General features: G+C 56.1%; 1 protein-coding gene across 1 annotated transcript in view; it reads left to right on the top strand.

Annotated features, from left to right (window-relative positions):
* Nucleotides 1–643: 643 nt before the first annotated feature.
* lrrc4ba (leucine rich repeat containing 4Ba) overlaps nt 644–16,234 on the top strand; it is a 257,493-nt gene continuing 241,902 nt past the window's right edge. The window contains exon 1 of the mRNA XM_072492277.1: nt 644–928. The gene's annotated coding sequence lies outside the window, so the exon portion shown is untranslated. The remainder of the gene's footprint in view (nt 929–16,234) is intronic.

Raw genomic sequence — 16,234 nt, 5'->3', positions numbered from 1 at the left:
TATTGTCATCATAGTGTCCATAAGGTTAGGTGGGGTTCCGGGAATTAGAGCGTTGGCTTAAGGAGGGTGCTCTTTCCAAGGGCCAGGTGCAGACTCGATGGGCCGAATGGCCTCCTTCTGCACTGTTAAATCCTGTGATTCTAAAGATCACTGACTGAGCGGCCATTTGCAGTTTGTTGGACCTTGCTGTGTGCTTAACAATGTCCCGCTGCTGGCCAGGACTGGGGAAGCAAGTGACAGACCTCCTGGATGGGGGGGGGGGGGGGGGGGGGGGGGGCATTAACTGGAGGGGGGTGGGGCAATTACACCTGGATTTTAAAGAAAGGGAAGCAGATCAGGCACATTCAGTAACAACAGTTTGGGATTGCATTAACTCCAGAGGGATGGTTTGGACAGATATATATATGTGTGCATTTTTAAAAACAAAATCTTCATCATTATCAGTGACCATCCAGAAATGGTAGGAGATATTGGGGGGGGGGGGGGGGGACATCACAGGATTTAAAAGCAAAAAGGTTTATTTTCTGGGAAGGTAGCCACTGCATAGATTTGCAGAGTGGGCAAGGAAGACTGCTAGACTGCAAGATACGGTACACACAATCAGCTCAGCGATTCTATACTGAGACTGCACCCCCAGCACAGCATCCATCCAGCAGAACGGGGAAGAGGGGAAGGAGAGAAGGGAGGAGAGGATTTCTCTCTCTCTCTCTGTCTCCAGCACAGCATCTGCGGGCAGGCAGACAGACAGACAACCCCTGCAGCTCCACGATGGACATCATCTCCTTCCAGCAGCTCTCCAGTGGGACCATCAAAGCAGCCCAGTGGGTGAAATAAGCCAATGTAGAGGAGGAGGTGGGAAATCCTGCAGAGCCAGAGAGAGAGAGGGAGACACACACACACCGAGCTGGCAGGTATTCGCCTTGACGATGTGAGTAAAGAATATTTTCTATCTGCCTGGGCACTGGAGCCATTCAATCCCCCCTCCCTCCCTCCCTGTGTCCCTGTCTCTGCCTCCCAGACGGTTCACTTGATGCCGATGCCGGCTCTCTGGATGCGGTCCGGAGCCCAGGTCCCTGCGGGAGAGGCTGTTCCTGGGAACAAAACCCGGGGCTGCTCCATTCACCCGGGCAGGAGCAGCATTCACTGTCTGCTCGCTGGAGACAGGGAGAAAACACACTCACACTTACACTCACACACTTACACGCTCACACTCACATATACACACTCACGCTTACACACACTCACATACACACTCACTCACACATGCACCCTCACACACTCACTCACACATGCACACTCACACTTACACGCTCACATGCACACTTACACACACACACACTCACATACACACACACAAACTCACTCACATATTAACACCCACACTTAAACACACTCACACTCACTTACACATGCTCACACTTACACACACACTTACACACACTCACACTTACATACACTCACACTTGCGCACACATTTACACATACATTCACCCACACACATTCACACTTACACACACACTCACATACTAACATGCTCACATGCACACACTTACACACTCACTCACACACACTCATATCAAAACAAATGCATATGCTCACTCACACATACGTACCAACACTCCCACATTTACACACACACTCACACTTACACACACTCATATTTACACACACACACAGTCACACTCATTTGCTCTCTCACACTCATTCACACACACATTTATACATACAGTATCACACTCGCAGACTTTCTCCCATATTTACACACACATCTTTACACATACGATCACACATACACACTTAAACACACACATTTACACACACACACAGAGATTTACACACATACACACACACATTTACGCGCATTTACACTCACATATTTACACACACTTGCACATCTTTACACATGCAGTCACACGCATATTTACATACACTCACGTTCACACTTACATACACACTCACACATCTTGACACACACACTCACACACACATATTTACACACTCACTCACAGACACATATTTACATACATTCTTACACAGATTCACACTTACACACACATACTCACTCACATGTACACACACACACGTACGCAGGCTTACACTTACACACACCCTTTCATACACTCACACACACATTTGAACACATACCCACACACGCATGCACACTTAGGCTCACACACACATGCACTCACACAAAGATACACACATTTACACACACACTTAGCCATACACACATTTACACGCAGGCTCACATACACACACATTCACTTACACTCACACACATTTACACACACATGCATGTGTATACTCACATTTGCATGCACATACACTTACACATATTTACACACACACACACACTCACATACACACACATGCTTTCCCACATACACCACTCACACACACATGGACATACACATACTTACACACAGGCACACACTCACGCACACACACTCACGCACACACACTCACGCACACACACTCACACACACAGAAACATAAACATTAGACAATATCAGGAGAAAAATAGAGAAACAAGACAGATGTACACATAGAGGCTGAAGAGAAACAGATAAAGAGAGGGAAACTAGATGAACACCAATAGAGAAAGAAATGGATGCAGAGAAAGAGATAACCTGTAAAAAGGAGGAACAGAATGGAACACAGACAGCGAACGGAAGAGCAGAAAAAGACAGACAGACAAGCCGAGAGAGGGGAAGAACCAGCCAAGGAGATGTGAGAGAGAGAAGCAACTACACACCATCCAGTAACAATGCCCTAGAAATTGCTCAGTGTTTGCAAGAAAGGAAAAGACAGAGAGCAAAGATAACGGTGCTTTGTGATATGTACTTTGAGATAATGTGTGTGCCACATGTAGTCTGATGCATGTGCAGTGTGGTGCCTGCATTCTGGGGGTGCAAACAGCGCGGTGGGCAAGTGTGCAGTGCAATGCCCTGTGGTGTGATGTACGTGGTCTGAGATATATGCGGTGTGTGTGCATACTGTGCACACAGTTTGGATGTGCAATTGTGGATATGAGTGCGTATGTGCGTGAGCAACATGTGTGTGTGCAATAATTGGACAATATGCAGCGAGTGGGAGCGGTGTGTGTGTTAGTGGATTGTGTGTGTTAGTTGTGTGTATGTGCGGTGTGTGAGCGGTGCATGTGTTTTGCGTGTGTATGAGCGGTGTGTGTGTGAGCAGTGTGTGTGCGCGAGTGGTGTGTGTGTGAGTGGTGTGTGCGAGCGATGCATATGTTTTGTGTGTGGGTGAGCGGCGCGTGTTGTGTGTATGTGAGTGGTGTGTGATCTGTATGTGCGAGCGATGTGTGTGTGTGTGTGTGTATGTGAGCGGTGTATGTATGATGTGTGTGTGCATGTGAGTGGCGTGTGTCTGTGAGCGGTGTGTGTGCGAGCGGTGTGTGTATGTATTGGTGTGCAGGGTGTGTGTGCGCGCGCATGAACAGTACGGATGGGTGTGAGTGGTGCATGTGTTGTGTGTGCGAGTGGGGTGTGTGCATGCAGTGTGTGTGTGAATGTGTCAGTGGTATGTGTGTGTCAGTGGTGTGTGTGTATGTGTCAGAGGTATGTGTGTCAGTAGTGTGTTTGTGTGAGCAGTGCATGTGTTTTGTGTGAGAGCGGTGTATGTATGAGCAGTGTGTGCGTGAGCAGTGTTAGTGTTTTGTGTGTGAGCGGGGCATGTGTGTTGTGTGTGTGTATGTGAGCAGTGTGTGTGCGGGGTGTATGAGCAGTGTGTGTGCTGAATGTGTGTGCGCAGTGGTTTATGTGTATGTGCAGTATGTGTCAGTGGTGTACCTGTTTGTGTGTGTGCGGTGTGTGTGAGCAGTGTGTGTTGTGTATGTGTTTGAGCAGTATGTGTGTGAGCAGTGTGCATGTGTGTGTTGTGTGTGTGTGTATGATGTGTGTCAGCGGTGTGTGTGATGTGAGCAGTGTGTGTGAGCTGTGTGTTGTGTGTGATGTGTGTGTGAGCATGTCAGCGGTGTGTGTGTTGTGTGTGAGAGGTGTGTTGCGTGTGTGTCAGCAGTGTGTGTTATGTGTGTGTTGGGCGGTGTGTGTGTGAGCTTTATGTGTTGTCTATGTGATGTGAGCTTTGTGTGATGTGTGTTGTGTGTGATGTGTGTGAGCGGTGTGTGTTGTGTGCGTGTGAGCGGTGTGTGTGTTGTGTGTGAGAGTGGTGTGTGTTGTGTGTGTGAGCGGTGTGTGTGTATGAGAGGTGTGTGAGCTGTGTGTGTGTGAGCAGTGTGTGTTTGTGTGTGTGAGCGGTGTGTGTTGTGTGTGTGAGCGGTGTGTGTTGTGTGTGTGAGCGGTGTGTGAGCTGTGTGTGTGAGCAGTGTGTGTGTGTGTTATGTGTGTGTGAGCGGTGTGTGTTGTGTGTGTGAGCGGTGTGTGTTGTGTGTGAGCTGTGTGTGTGAGCGGTGTGTGTGTCAGCTGTGTGTGTGTTGGTGTGTGTAAGCTGTGTGTGTGTGATCTGTGTGTGTGAGCGGTGTGTGTTGTGTGTGTGAGCTGTGTGTGTGTGAGCGGTGTGTGTTTGTGTGTGAGCTGTGTGTGTGTTATGTGTGTGTGAGCGGTGTGTGTGTCAGCTGTGTGTTGGTGTGTGTGTGTCAGTGTGTGTAAGCTGTGTGTGTGTGTGTGTGCGTGCGGTGTGTGTTGTAAGTGTGAGCTGTGTGTGTGCGACATGCGTGAGTGGGAGGTGTGGGTGTGAGTGGTGTGTGAACGGTGTGTGTAAGCAGTATGTGTGTGAGCGGTGTGAGTGTGTGAGTGGTGCATGTGTTTGTGTTGTGTGTGAGCGGTAGGTGTGAGTGTGAGCGGTGTGTGTGAGTGGTGCGTGTGTTTCTGTTGTGTGTGAGCGTGGTGTGTGAGTTGTGTGTGTGTGAGCGGTGTATGTGTGAGCGGTGTATGTGTGAGTGGTGCGTGTGTGAGCGGTGCGTGTGTGAGCGGTGTGTGTGAGTGGTGCGTGTGTTCTGTGTGTGTGCAGTGTTTTGTATTTGTAGTGTGTATGTTCACCTAACATAGTGTGAGAGTACAGTATAGCGCAGTATTTGGGCTGTATTGTGAGCGTGGTGCGTGTGTGCGTGGTGCGTGTGTGAGCGGTGCGTGTGTGAGCGGTGCATGTGTGAGCGGTGTGTGAGTGGTGTGTGTGTGTGTGTGAGCGGTGCGTGTGTGAGCGGTGCGTGTGTGAGCGGTGTGTGTGTGAGCGGTGTGTGAGTGGTGCGTGTGTGTGTGTGAGCGGTGCGTGTGTGAGCGGTGCGTGTGTGAGCGGTGCGTGTGTGAGCGGTGTGTGTGTGAGTGGTGCGTGTGTGTGTGAGCGGTGCGTGTGTGAGCGGTGTGTGTGTGAGTGGTGCGTGTGTGAGCGGTGTGTGTGAGTGGTGCGTGTGTGAGCGGTGTGTGTGTGAGTGGTGCGTGTGCGTGTGTGAGCGGTGCGTGTGTGAGTGGTGCGTGTGTGAGTGGTGCGTGTGTGAGTGGTGTGTGTGTGAGTGGTGTGTGTGAGTGGTGTGTGTGTGAGTGGTGTGTGTGTGAGTGGTGTGTGTTTGAGCGGTGTGTGTGTGAGCGGTGCGTGTGCGTGTGTGAGCGGTGCGTGTGTGAGCGGTGCGTGTGTGAGTGGTGTGTGTGCGTGTGTGAGCGGTGCGTGTGTGAGCGGTGTGTGTGAGTGGTGCGTGTGCGTGTGTGAGCGGTGCGTGTGTGAGCGGAGCGTGTGTGAGCGGTGTGTGCGTGAGTGAGCGGTGCGTGTGTGAGCGGTGCGTGTGTGAGCGGTGCGTGTGTGAGTGGTGTGTGTGTGAGTGCTGTGTGTGTGAGTGGCGTGTGTGTGAGTGGTGTGTATGTGAGCGGTGTGTGTGCGTGTGTGAGCGGTGCGTGTGTGAGTGGTGTGTGTGCGTGTGTGAGCGGGGCGTGTGTGAGTGGTGTGAGTGAGCGGTGCGTGTGTGAGCGGTGCGTGTGTGAGCGGTGCGTGTGTGAGTGGTGCGTGTGTGAGTGGTGTGTGTGTGAGTGGTGTGTGTGAGTGGTGTGTGTGTGAGTGGTGTGTGTGTGAGCGGTGCGTGTGTGAGCGGTGTGTGTGTGAGTGGTGCGTGTGCGTGTGAGCGGTGCATGTGTGAGTGGTGCGTGTGCGTGTGTGAGCGGTGCGTGTGTGAGCGGTGCGTGTGTGTGTGTGAGTGGTGCGTGAGTGAGTGGTGCGTGTGTGAGTGGTGCGTGTGTGAGCGGTGCGTGTGTGAGCGGTGTATGTGTGAGCGGTGCGTGTGCATGTGAGCGGTGCATGTGTGAGTGGTGCATGTGCGTGTGTGAGCGGTGCGTGTGTGAGCGGTGCGTGTGTGTCTGTGTGAGTGGTGCGTGTGTGAGTGGTGCGTGTGTGAGTGGTGCGTGTGTGAGTGGTGCGTGTGTGAGTGGTGCGTGTGTGAATGGTGCGTGTGTGAGCGGTGTGTGTGAGCGGTGCATGTGTGAGCGGTGCGTGTGTGAGTGGTGTGTGTGTGTGTGTGAGCGGTGCGTGTGTGAGCGGTGCGTGTGTGAGCGGTGCGTGTGTGAGCGGTGCGTGTGTGTCAGTGTGTGTAAGCTGTGTGTGTGTGTGTGTGCGTGCGGTGTGTGTTGTAAGTGTGAGCTGTGTGTGTGCGACGTGCGTGAGCGGGAGGTGTGGGTGTGAGTGGTGTGTGAACGGTGTGTGTAAGCAGTATGTGTGTGAGCGGTGTGAGTGTGTGAGTGGTGCATGTGTCTGTGTTGTGTGTGAGCGGTAGGTGTGAGTGTGAGCGGTGTGTGTGAGTGGTGCGTGTGTTTCTGTTGTGTGTGAGCGTGGTGTGTGAGTTGTGTGTGTGTGAGCGGTGTATGTGTGAGCGGTGTATGTGTGAGTGGTGCGTGTGTGAGCGGTGCGTGTGTGAGCGGTGTGTGTGAGTGGTGCGTGTGTTCTGTGTGTGTGCAGTGTTTTGTATTTGTGTGTATGTTCACCTAACATAGTGTGAGAGTACAGTATAGCGCAGTATTTGGGCTGTATTGTGAGCGTGGTGCGTGTGTGAGCGTGGTGCGTGTGTGAGCGGTGCGTGTGTGAGCGGTGCGTGTGTGAGCGGTGTGTGAGTGGTGCGTGTGTGTGTGTGAGCGGTGCGTGTGTGAGCGGTGCGTGTGTGAGCGGTGTGTGTGTGAGCGGTGTGTGTGTGAGCGGTGTGTGAGTGGTGCGTGTGTGTGTGTGAGCGGTGCGTGTGTGAGCGGTGCGTGTGTGAGCGATGCGTGTGTGAGCGGTGTGTGTGTGTGAGTGGTGCGTGTGTGTGTGAACGGTGCGTGTGTGAGCGGTGTGTGTGTGAGTGGTGCGTGTGTGAGCGGTGTGTGTGAGTGGTGCGTGTGTGAGCAGTGTGTGTGTGAGTGGTGCGTGTGCGTGTGTGAGCGGTGCGTGTGTGAGCGGTGCGTGTGTGAGTGGTGCGTGTGTGAGTGGTGTGTGTGTGAGTGGTGTGTGTGTGAGTGGTGTGTGTGTGAGTGGTGTGTGTATAAGCGGTGTGTGTGTGAGTGGTGCGTGTGCGTGTGTGAGCGGTGCGTGTGTGAGCGGTGCGTGTGTGAGTGGTGTGTGTGCGTGTGTGAGCGGTGCGTGTGTGAGCGGAGCGTGTGTGAGTGGTGTGTGCGTGAGTGAGCGGTGCGTGTGTGAGCGGTGCGTGTGTGAGTGGTGTGTGTGTGAGTGGTGTGTGTGTGAGTGGCGTGTGTGTGAGTGGTGTGTGTGTGAGCGGTGTGTGTGCGTGTGTGAGCGGTGCGTGTGTGAGTGGTGTGTGTGCGCGTGTGAGCGGTGAGTGTGTGAGCGGTGCGTGTGTGAGTGGTGCGTGTGTGTGTGTGAGCGGTGCGTGTGTGAGCGGTGTGTGTGTGTGTGAGCGGTGCGTGTGTGAACGGTGTGAGTGTGTGAGTGGTGCATGTGGTTGTGTGTGTGTGAGCGTGGTGTGTGAGTTGTGTGTGTGTGAGCGGTGTATGTGTGAGCGGTGCGTGTGTGAGCGGTGCGTGTGTGAGAGGTGCGTGTGTGTGTGGTGTGTGTGTGAGCGGTGTGTGTGAGTGGTGCGTGTGTTTTGTGTGTGTGCAGTGTTTGAATTTGTAGTGTGTATGTTCACCTAACATAGTGTGAGAGTACAGTATAGCGCAGTATTTGGGCTGTATTGTGAGCGTGGTGCGTGTGTGAGCATGGTGCGTGTGTGAGCGGTGCGAGTGTGAGCGGTGCGTGTGTGAGCGGTGTGTGAGTGGTGCGTGTGTGTGTGTGAGCGGTGCGTGTGTGAGCGGTGCGTGTGTGAGCGGTGTGTGTGTGAGCGGTGTGTGAGTGGTGCGTGTGTGAGCGGTGCATGTGTGAGCGGTGTGTGTGTGTGAGTGGTGCGTGTGTGTGTGAGCGGTGTGTGTGTGAGCGGTGCGTGTGTGAGCGGTGTGTGTGTGAGTGGTGCGTGTGTGAGCGGTGTGTGTGAGTGGTGCATGTGTGAGCGGTGCGTGTGTGAGCGGTGCGTGTGTGAGCGGTGCGTGTGTGAGCGGTGCGTGTGTGAGTGGTGTGTGTGCATGTGTGAGTGGTGCGTGTGTGAGTGGTACGTGTGTGGGTGGTGCATGTGCGTGTGTGAGCGGTGCGTGTGTGAGCGGTGCATGTGTGAGCGGTGCGTGTGTGAGCGGTGCGTGTGTGAGCGGTGTGTGAGTGAGCGGTGTGTGTGTGAGTGGTGCGTGTGCGTGTGTGAGCGGTGCGTGTGTGAGCGATGCATGTGTGAGTGGTGTGTGTGCGTGTGTGAGCGGTGCGTGTGTGAGCGGTACGTGTATGAGTGGTTCGTGTGCGTGTGTGAGCGGTGCGTGTGTGAGCGGTGCGTGTGTGAGTGGTGCGTGTGTGTGTGAGCGGTGCGTGTGTGTGTGTGAGCGGTGCGTGTGTGAGCGGTGCGTGTGTGAGCGGTGCGTGTGTGAGTGTGAGCGGTGCGTGTGTGAGCAGTGTGTGTGTGAGTGGTGCGTGTGTGAGCGGCGTGTGTGAGTGGTGCGTGTGTGAGCGGTGCGTGAGTGGTGCGTGTGTGAGCGGTGTGTGTGTGAGCGGTGTGTGTGTGAGCGGTGTGTGTGTGAGTGGTGCATGTGTGAGCGGTGTGTGAGTGGTGCGTGTGTGTGTGTGAGTGGTGCGTGTGTGAGCGGTGCGTGTGTGAGAGGTGCGTGTGTGAGCGGTGTGTGTGTGAGTGTTGCGTGTGTGAGCGGTGTGTGTGAGTGGTGCATGTGTGAGCGGTGCGTGTGTGAGCGGTGCATGTGTGAGTGGTGTGTGTGTGAGCGGTGCGTGTGTGAGCGGTGTGTGTGTGAGTGCTGCGTGTGTGTGTGTGAGCGGTGCGCGTGTGAGCGGTGTGTGTGTGAGCGGTGCGTGTGTGAGCGGTGCGTGTTTGAGTGGTGCGTTTGTGTGTGTGAGCGGTGCATGTGTGAGTGGTGCGTGTGTGAGCGGTGCGTGTGTGAGCGGTGCGTGTGTGAGTGGTGTGTGTGTGAGCGGTGCGTGTGTGAGCGGTGTGTGTGTGAGCGGTGTGTGTGTGAGCGGTGTGTGTGTGAGCGGTGCGTGTGTGAGCGGTGCGTATGCGTGTGTGAGCGGTGCATGTGTGAGTGGTGCGTGTGCATGTGTGAGCGGTGCGTGTGTGAGCGGTGCGTGTGTGTGTGAGTGGTGCGTGTGTGAGTGGTGCGTGTGTGAGTGGTGCGTGTGTGAGTGGTGCGTGTGTGAGTGGTGCGTGTGTGAGTGGTGCGTGTGTGAGTGGTGCGTGTGTAACCGGTGCGTGTGTGAGCGGTGCGTGTGTGAGCGGTGCGTGTGTGAGCGGTGTGTGTGTGAGCGGTGCGTCTGTGAGCGGTGCGTGTGTGAGTGGTGCATGTGTGTGTGTGAGCGGTGCGTGTGTGAGTGGTGCGTGTGTGAGCGGTGCGTGTGTGAGTGGTGCGTGAGTGAGTGGTGTGTGTGTGAGTGGTGCGTGTGTGAGCGGTGCGTGTGTGAGCGGTGCGTGTGTGAGCGGTGCGTGTGCGTGTGTGAGCGGTGCGTGTGTGAGTGGTGTGTGTGCGTGTGTGAGTGGTGCGTGTGTGAGCGGTGCGTGTGTGTGTGTGAGTGGTGCGTGTGTGAGCGGTGCGTGTGTGAGTGGTGCGTGTGTGAGCAGTGCGTGTGTGAGCGGTGCGTGTGTGAATGGTGCGTGTGTGTGTGGTGCGTGTGTGAGCGGTGCGTGTGTGTGTGTGAGTGGTGCGTGTGTGAGCGGTGCGTGTGTGTGTGTGAGTGGTGCGTGTGTGTGTGTGAGTGGTGTGTGTGAGTGGTGTGTGTGTGAGCGGTGTGTGTCAGCGGTGTGTGTGTGAGTGGTGTGTGTGTGAGTGGTGCGTGTGTGTGTGTGAGTGGTGCATGTGTGAGTGGTGCGTGTGTGAGTGGTGCATGTGTGTGTGTGAGTAGTGTGTGTGAGCGGTGTGTGTGTGAGCGGTGTGTGTGTGAGTGGTGCGTGTGTGTGTGTGAGTAGTGTGTGTGAGCGGTGTGTGTGTGAGCGGTGTGTGTGTGAGTGGTGTGTGTGCGTGTGTGAGTGGTGTGTGTGCGTGTGTGAGGTGTGTGTGTGACCGGTGTGTGTGAGCGGTGTGTGTGTGAGAGGTGTGTGTGAACGGTGTGTGTGAGCGGTGTGTTTGTGAGCGGTGTGTGTGTGAGCGGTGCGTGTGTGTGTGTGAGCGGTGCATATGTGAGCGGTGTGTGTGTGAGTGGTGCGTGTGTGTGTGAGTGGTGCGTGTGTGAGCGGTGCGTGTGTGTGTGTGAGTGGTGTGTGTGAGTGGTGTGTGTGTGAGCGGTGTGTGTGAGCGATGTGTGTGTGAGCGGTGCGTGTGTGAGTGGTGCGTGTGTGAGCGGTGCGTGTGTGAATGGTGCGTGTGTGTGTGGTGCGTGTATGAGCGGTGCGTGTGTGAGTGGTGCGTGTGTGAGCGGTGCGTGTGTGTGTGTGAGTGGTGCGTGTGTGTGTGTGAGTGGTGCGTGTGTGAGTGGTGCGTGTGTGAGTGGTGCGTGTGTATGTGTGAGTGGTGCCTGTGTGAGCGGTGCGTGTGTGAGCGGTGCGTGTGTGAGCGGTGCGTGTGTGAGAGGTGCGTGTGTGAGCGGTGTGTGTGTGAGTGTTGCGTGTGTGAGCGGTGTGTGTGAGTGGTGCATGTGTGAGCGGTGCGTGTGTGAGCGGTGCATGTGTGAGTGGTGTGTGTGTGAGCGGTGTGTGTGTGAGTGCTGCGTGTGTGTGTGTGAGCGGTGCGCGTGTGAGCGGTGTGTGTGTGAGCGGTGCGTGTGTGAGCGGTGCGTGTTTGAGTGGTGCGTTTGTGTGTGTGAGCGGTGCATGTGTGAGTGGTGCGTGTGTGAGCGGTGCGTGTGTGAGCGGTGCGTGTGTGAGTGGTGTGTGTGTGAGCGGTGCGTGTGTGAGCGGTGTGTGTGTGAGCGGTGCGTGTGTGAGCGGTGCGTATGCGTGTGTGAGCGGTGCATGTGTGAGTGGTGCGTGTGCATGTGTGAGCGGTGCGTGTGTGAGCGGTGCGTGTGTGTGTGAGTGGTGTGTGTGTGAGTGGTGCGTGTGTGAGTGGTGCGTGTGTGAGTGGTGCGTGTGTGAGTGGTGCGTGTGTAAGCGGTGCGTGTGTGAGCGGTGCGTGTGTGAGCGGTGCGTGTGTGAGCGGTGCGTGTGTGAGCGGTGCGTGTGTGAGTGGTGCATGTGTGTGTGTGAGCGGTGCGTGTGTGAGTGGTGCGTGTGTGAGCGGTGCGTGTGTGAGTGGTGCGTGAGTGAGTGGTGTGTGTGTGAGTGGTGCGTGTGTGAGCGGTGCGTGTGTGAGCGGTGCGTGTGCGTGTGTGAGCGGTGCGTGTGTGAGTGGTGCGTGTGCGTGTGTGAGTGGTGCGTGTGTGAGCGGTGCGTGTGTGTGTGTGAGTGGTGCGTGTGTGAGCGGTGCGTGTGTGAGTGGTGCGTGTGTGAGCGGTGCGTGTGTGAGCGGTGCGTGTGTGAATGGTGCGTGTGTGAGTGGTGCGTGTGTGAGCGGTGCGTGTGTGTGTGTGAGTGGTGCGTGTGTGTGTGTGAGTGGTGTGTGTGAGTGGTGTGTGTGTGAGCGGTGTGTGTGTGAGTGGTGTGTGTGTGAGTGGTGCGTGTGTGTGTGTGAGTGGTGCGTGTGTGAGTGGTGCGTGTGTGAGTGGTGCATGTGTGTGTGTGAGTAGTGTGTGTGAGCGGTGTGTGTGTGAGCGGTGTGTGTGTGAGTGGTGTGTGTGCGTGTGTGAGTGGTGTGTGTGCGTGTGTGAGGTGTGTGTGTGACCGGTGTGTGTGAGCGGTGTGTGTGTGAGCGGTGTGTGTGTGAGAGGTGTGTGTGAGCGGTGTGTGTGAGCGGCGTGTTTGTGAGCGGTGTGTGTGTGAGCGGTGCGTGTGTGTGTGTGAGCGGTGCATGTGTGAGCGGTGTGTGTGTGAGTGGTGCGTGTGTGTGTGAGTGGTGCGTGTGTGAGCGGTGCGTGTGTGTGTGTGAGTGGTGTGTGTGAGTGGTGTGTGTGTGAGCGGTGTGTGTGAGCGATGTGTGTGTGAGCGGTGCGTGTGTGAGTGGAGCGTGTGTGAGCGGTGCGTGTGTGAATGGTGCGTGTGTGAGTGGTGCGTGTATGAGCGGTGCGTGTGTGAGTCGTGCGTGTGTGAGCGGTGCGTGTGTGTGTGTGAGTGGTGCGTGTGTGTGTGTGAGTGGTGCGTGTGTGAGTGGTGCGTGTGTGAGTGGTGCATGTGTGAGTGGTGCATGTGTGTGTGTGAGTAGTGTGTGTGAGCGGTGTGTGTGTGAGCGGTGTATGTGTGAGTGGTGCGTGTGTGTGTGTGAGTAGTGTGTGTGAGCGGTGTGTGTGTGAGCGGTGTGTGTGTGAGTGTTGTGTGTGCGTGTGTGAGTGGTGTGTGTGCGTGTGTGAGGTGTGTGTGTGACCGGTGTGTGTGTGAGCGGTGTGTGTGTGAGAGGTGTGTGTGAGCGGTGTGTGTGAGCGGTGTGTTTGTGAGCGGTGTGTGTGTGAGCGGTGCGTGTGTGTGTGTGAGCAGTGCATGTGTGAGCGGTGTGTGTGTGAGTGGTGCGTGTGTGTGTGAGTGGTGCGTGTGTGAGCGGTGCGTGTGTGTGTGTGAGTGGTGTGTGTGAGTGGTGTGTGTGTGAGCGGTGTGTGTGAGCGATGTGTGTGTGAGCGGTGCGTGTGTGAGTGGTGCGTGTGTGAGCGGTGCGTGTGTGAACGGTGCGTGTGTGAGTGGTGCGTGTATGAGCGGTGCGTGTGTGAGTGGTGCGTGTGTGAGCGGTGCGTGTGTGTGTGTGAGTGGTGCGTGTGAGTGTGTGAGTGGTGCGTGTGTGAGTGGTGCGTGTGTGAGTGGTGCATGTGTGTGTGTGAGTAGTGTGTGTGAGCGGTGTGTGTGTGAGCGGTGTATGTGTGAGTGGTGCGTGTGTGTGTGTGAGTAGTGTGTGTGAGCGGTGTGTGTGTGAGCGGTGTGTGTGTGAGTGGTGTGTGTGCGTGTGTGAGCGGTGTGTGTGAGCGGTGTGTGTGAGCGGTGTGTGTGTGAGCGGTGTGTGTGTGAGAGGTGTGTGTGAGCGGTGTGTGTGTGAGCGGTGTGTGTGTGAGCGGTGTGTGTGTGAGTGGTGTGTGTGTGAGCGGTGCGTGTGTGTGTGTGAGCGGTGCATGTGTGAGCGGTGTGTGTGTGAGTGGTGCGTGTGTGTGTGAGTGGTGCGTGTGTGAGCGGTGCGTGTGTGTGTGTGAGTGGTGTGTGTGAGTGGTGTGTGTGTGAGCGGTGTGTGTGAGCGATGTGTGTGTGAGTGGTGCGTGTGTGTGTGTGAGTGGTGCGTGTGTGAGCGGTGCGTGTGTGTGTGTGAGTGGTGCGTGTGTGTGTGTGAGTGGTGTGTGTGAGTGGTGTGTGTGTGAGCGGTGTGTGTGTGAGCGGTGTGTGTGTGAGTGGTGCGTGTGTGTGTCTGAGTGGTGCGTGTGTGAGTGGTGCGTGTGTGAGCAGTGCGTGTGTGTGTGTGTGAGCGGTGTGTGTGTGAGCGGTGCGTGTGTGAGTGGTGCGTGTGTGTGTGTGAGCGGTGTGTGTGTGAGCGGTGCGTGTGTGAGTGGTGCGTGTGTGTGTGTGAGCGGTGTGTGTGTGAGCGGTGTGTGTGAGCGGTGCGTGTGTGAGTGGTGCGTGTGTGTGTGTGAGCGGTATGTGTGTGTGAGTAGTGTGTCTGAGCGGTGTGTGTGTGAGTGCTGTGTGTGTGAGCGGTGTGTGTGAGTGGTGCATGTGTGTGTGTGAGTAGTGTGTGTGAGCGGTGTGTGTGTGAGCGGTGTGTGTGTGAGTGGTGCGTGTGTGTGTGTGAGTAGTGTGTGTGAGCGGTGTGTGTGTGAGCGGTGTGTGTGTGAGTGGTGTGTGTGCGTGTGTGAGCGGTGTGTGTGAGCGGTGTGTGTGAGCGGTGTGTGTGAGCGGTGTGTGTGTGAGCGGTGTGTGTGTGAGCGGTGTGTGAGCGGTGTGTGTGAGCGGTGTGTGTGTGAGCGGTGTGTGTGTGAGTGGTGTGTGTGTGAGCGGTGTGTGTGTGAGCGGTGCGTGTGTGAGCGGTGCGTGTGTGAGCGGTGCGTGTGTGAGCGGTCTGTGTGTGAGCGGTGCGTGTGTGAGCGGTGCGTGTGCGTGTGTGAGCGGTGCGTGTGTGAGTGGTGTGTGTGCGTGTGTGAGCGGTGCGTGTGTGAGCGGTGCGTGTGTGTGTGTGTGATTGGTGCGTGTGTGAGTGGTGTGTGTGTGAGTGGTGCGTGTATGTGTGTGTGTGAGTGGTGCGTGTGTGAGCGGTGTGTGTGTGAGTGGTGCGTGTGTGTGTGTGAGCGGTGCGTGTGTGAGCGCTGCGTGTGAGCGGTGCGTGTGTGAGCGGTGCGTGTGTGAGCGGTCTGTGTGTGAGCGGTGCATGTGTGAGCGGTGTGTGTGCGTGTGTGAGCGGTGCGTGTGTGAGTGGTGTGTGTGCGTGTGTGAGCGGTGCGTGTGTGAGCGGTGCATGTGTGTGTGTGAGTGGTGCGTGTGTGAGTGGCGTGTGTGCGTGTGTGAGCGGTGCGTGTGTGTGTGTGAGTGGTGCGTGTGTGAGCAGTGCGTGTGTGAGCGGTGCGTGTGTGAGTGGTGTGTGAGTGGTGCGTGTGTGAGCGATGCCTGTGTGTGTGTGAGCGGTGTGTGTGTGAGTGGTGCGTGTGTGAGCGGTGCGTGTGTGTGTGTGAGTGGTGCGTGTGTGTGTGTGAGTGGTGTGTGTGAGTGGTGTGTGTGTGAGCGGTGTGTGTGAGCGGTGTGTGTGAGCGGTGTGTGTGAGTGGTGTGTGTGAGCGGTGTGTGTGAGCGGTGTGTGTGAGCGGTGTGTGTGTGAGTGGTGCGTGTGTGTGTGCGAGTGGTGCGTGTGTGAGTGGTGCGTGTGTGAGTGGTGCGTGTGCGAGTGGTGCGTGTGTGAGCGGTGCGTGTGTGAGCGTTGTGTGTGTGAGCGGTGCGTGTGTGAGCGGTGCGTGTGTGAGCGGTGCGTGTGTGTGTGAGCGGTGTGTGTGTGAGTGGTGTGTGTGTGAGCGGTGTGTGTGAACGGTGTGTGTGTGAGCGGTGCGTGTGTGAGTGGTGCGTGTGTGTGTGTGAGCGGTGCGTGTGTGAGTGGTGTGTGTGTGAGTGGTGTGTGTGTGAGTGGTGTGTGTGTGAGTGGTGTGTGTGTGAGCGGTATGTGTGTGAGCGGTGTGTGTGAGTGGTGAGTGTGTGAGCGCTGCGTGTGTGTGTGAGTGGTGCGTGTGTGAGCGGTGCGTGTGTGTGTGAGTGGTGCGTGTGTGTGTGAGTGGTGTGTGTGAGTGGTGTGTGTGTGAGCGGTGTGTGTGTGAGTGGTGCGTGTGTGAGCGGTGTGTGTGAGCGGTGCGTGTGTGAGCGGTGTGTGTGTGAGCAGTGTGTGTGTGTTTGTGAGTGGTGTGTGTGTGAGTGGTGCGTGTGTGAGCGGTGCGTGTGTGAGCGGTGTGTGTGTGAGCGGTGCGTGTGTGAGTGGTGTGTGTGTGAGTGGTGTGTGTGTGAGCGGTGTGTGTGTGAGTGGTGCGTGTGTGTGTGTGAGCGGTGCGTGTGTGAGCGGTGCGTGTGTGAGTGGTGTGTGTGTGAGCGGTGTGTGTGTGAGTGGTGCGTGTGTGTGTGTGAGTGGTGTGTGTGAGCGGTGTGTGTGTGAGCGGTGTGTGTGTGAGCGGTGTGTGTGAGTGGTGTGTGTGTGAGCGGTGTGTGTGTGAGTGGTTTGTGTGTGAGCGGTGTGTGTGAGTGGTGCGTGTGTGAGTGGTGTGTGTGTGAGTGGTGCGTGTATGTGTGTGAGCGGTGTGTG

This window comes from Scyliorhinus torazame, chromosome 29, assembly GCF_047496885.1.
Source record: "Scyliorhinus torazame isolate Kashiwa2021f chromosome 29, sScyTor2.1, whole genome shotgun sequence".
In the NCBI taxonomy this organism is placed as follows: Eukaryota; Metazoa; Chordata; class Chondrichthyes; order Carcharhiniformes; family Scyliorhinidae; genus Scyliorhinus; species Scyliorhinus torazame.
Note: the sequence above shows the minus strand (reverse complement) of the source record. Positions and strands in the feature narration are given on the sequence as shown.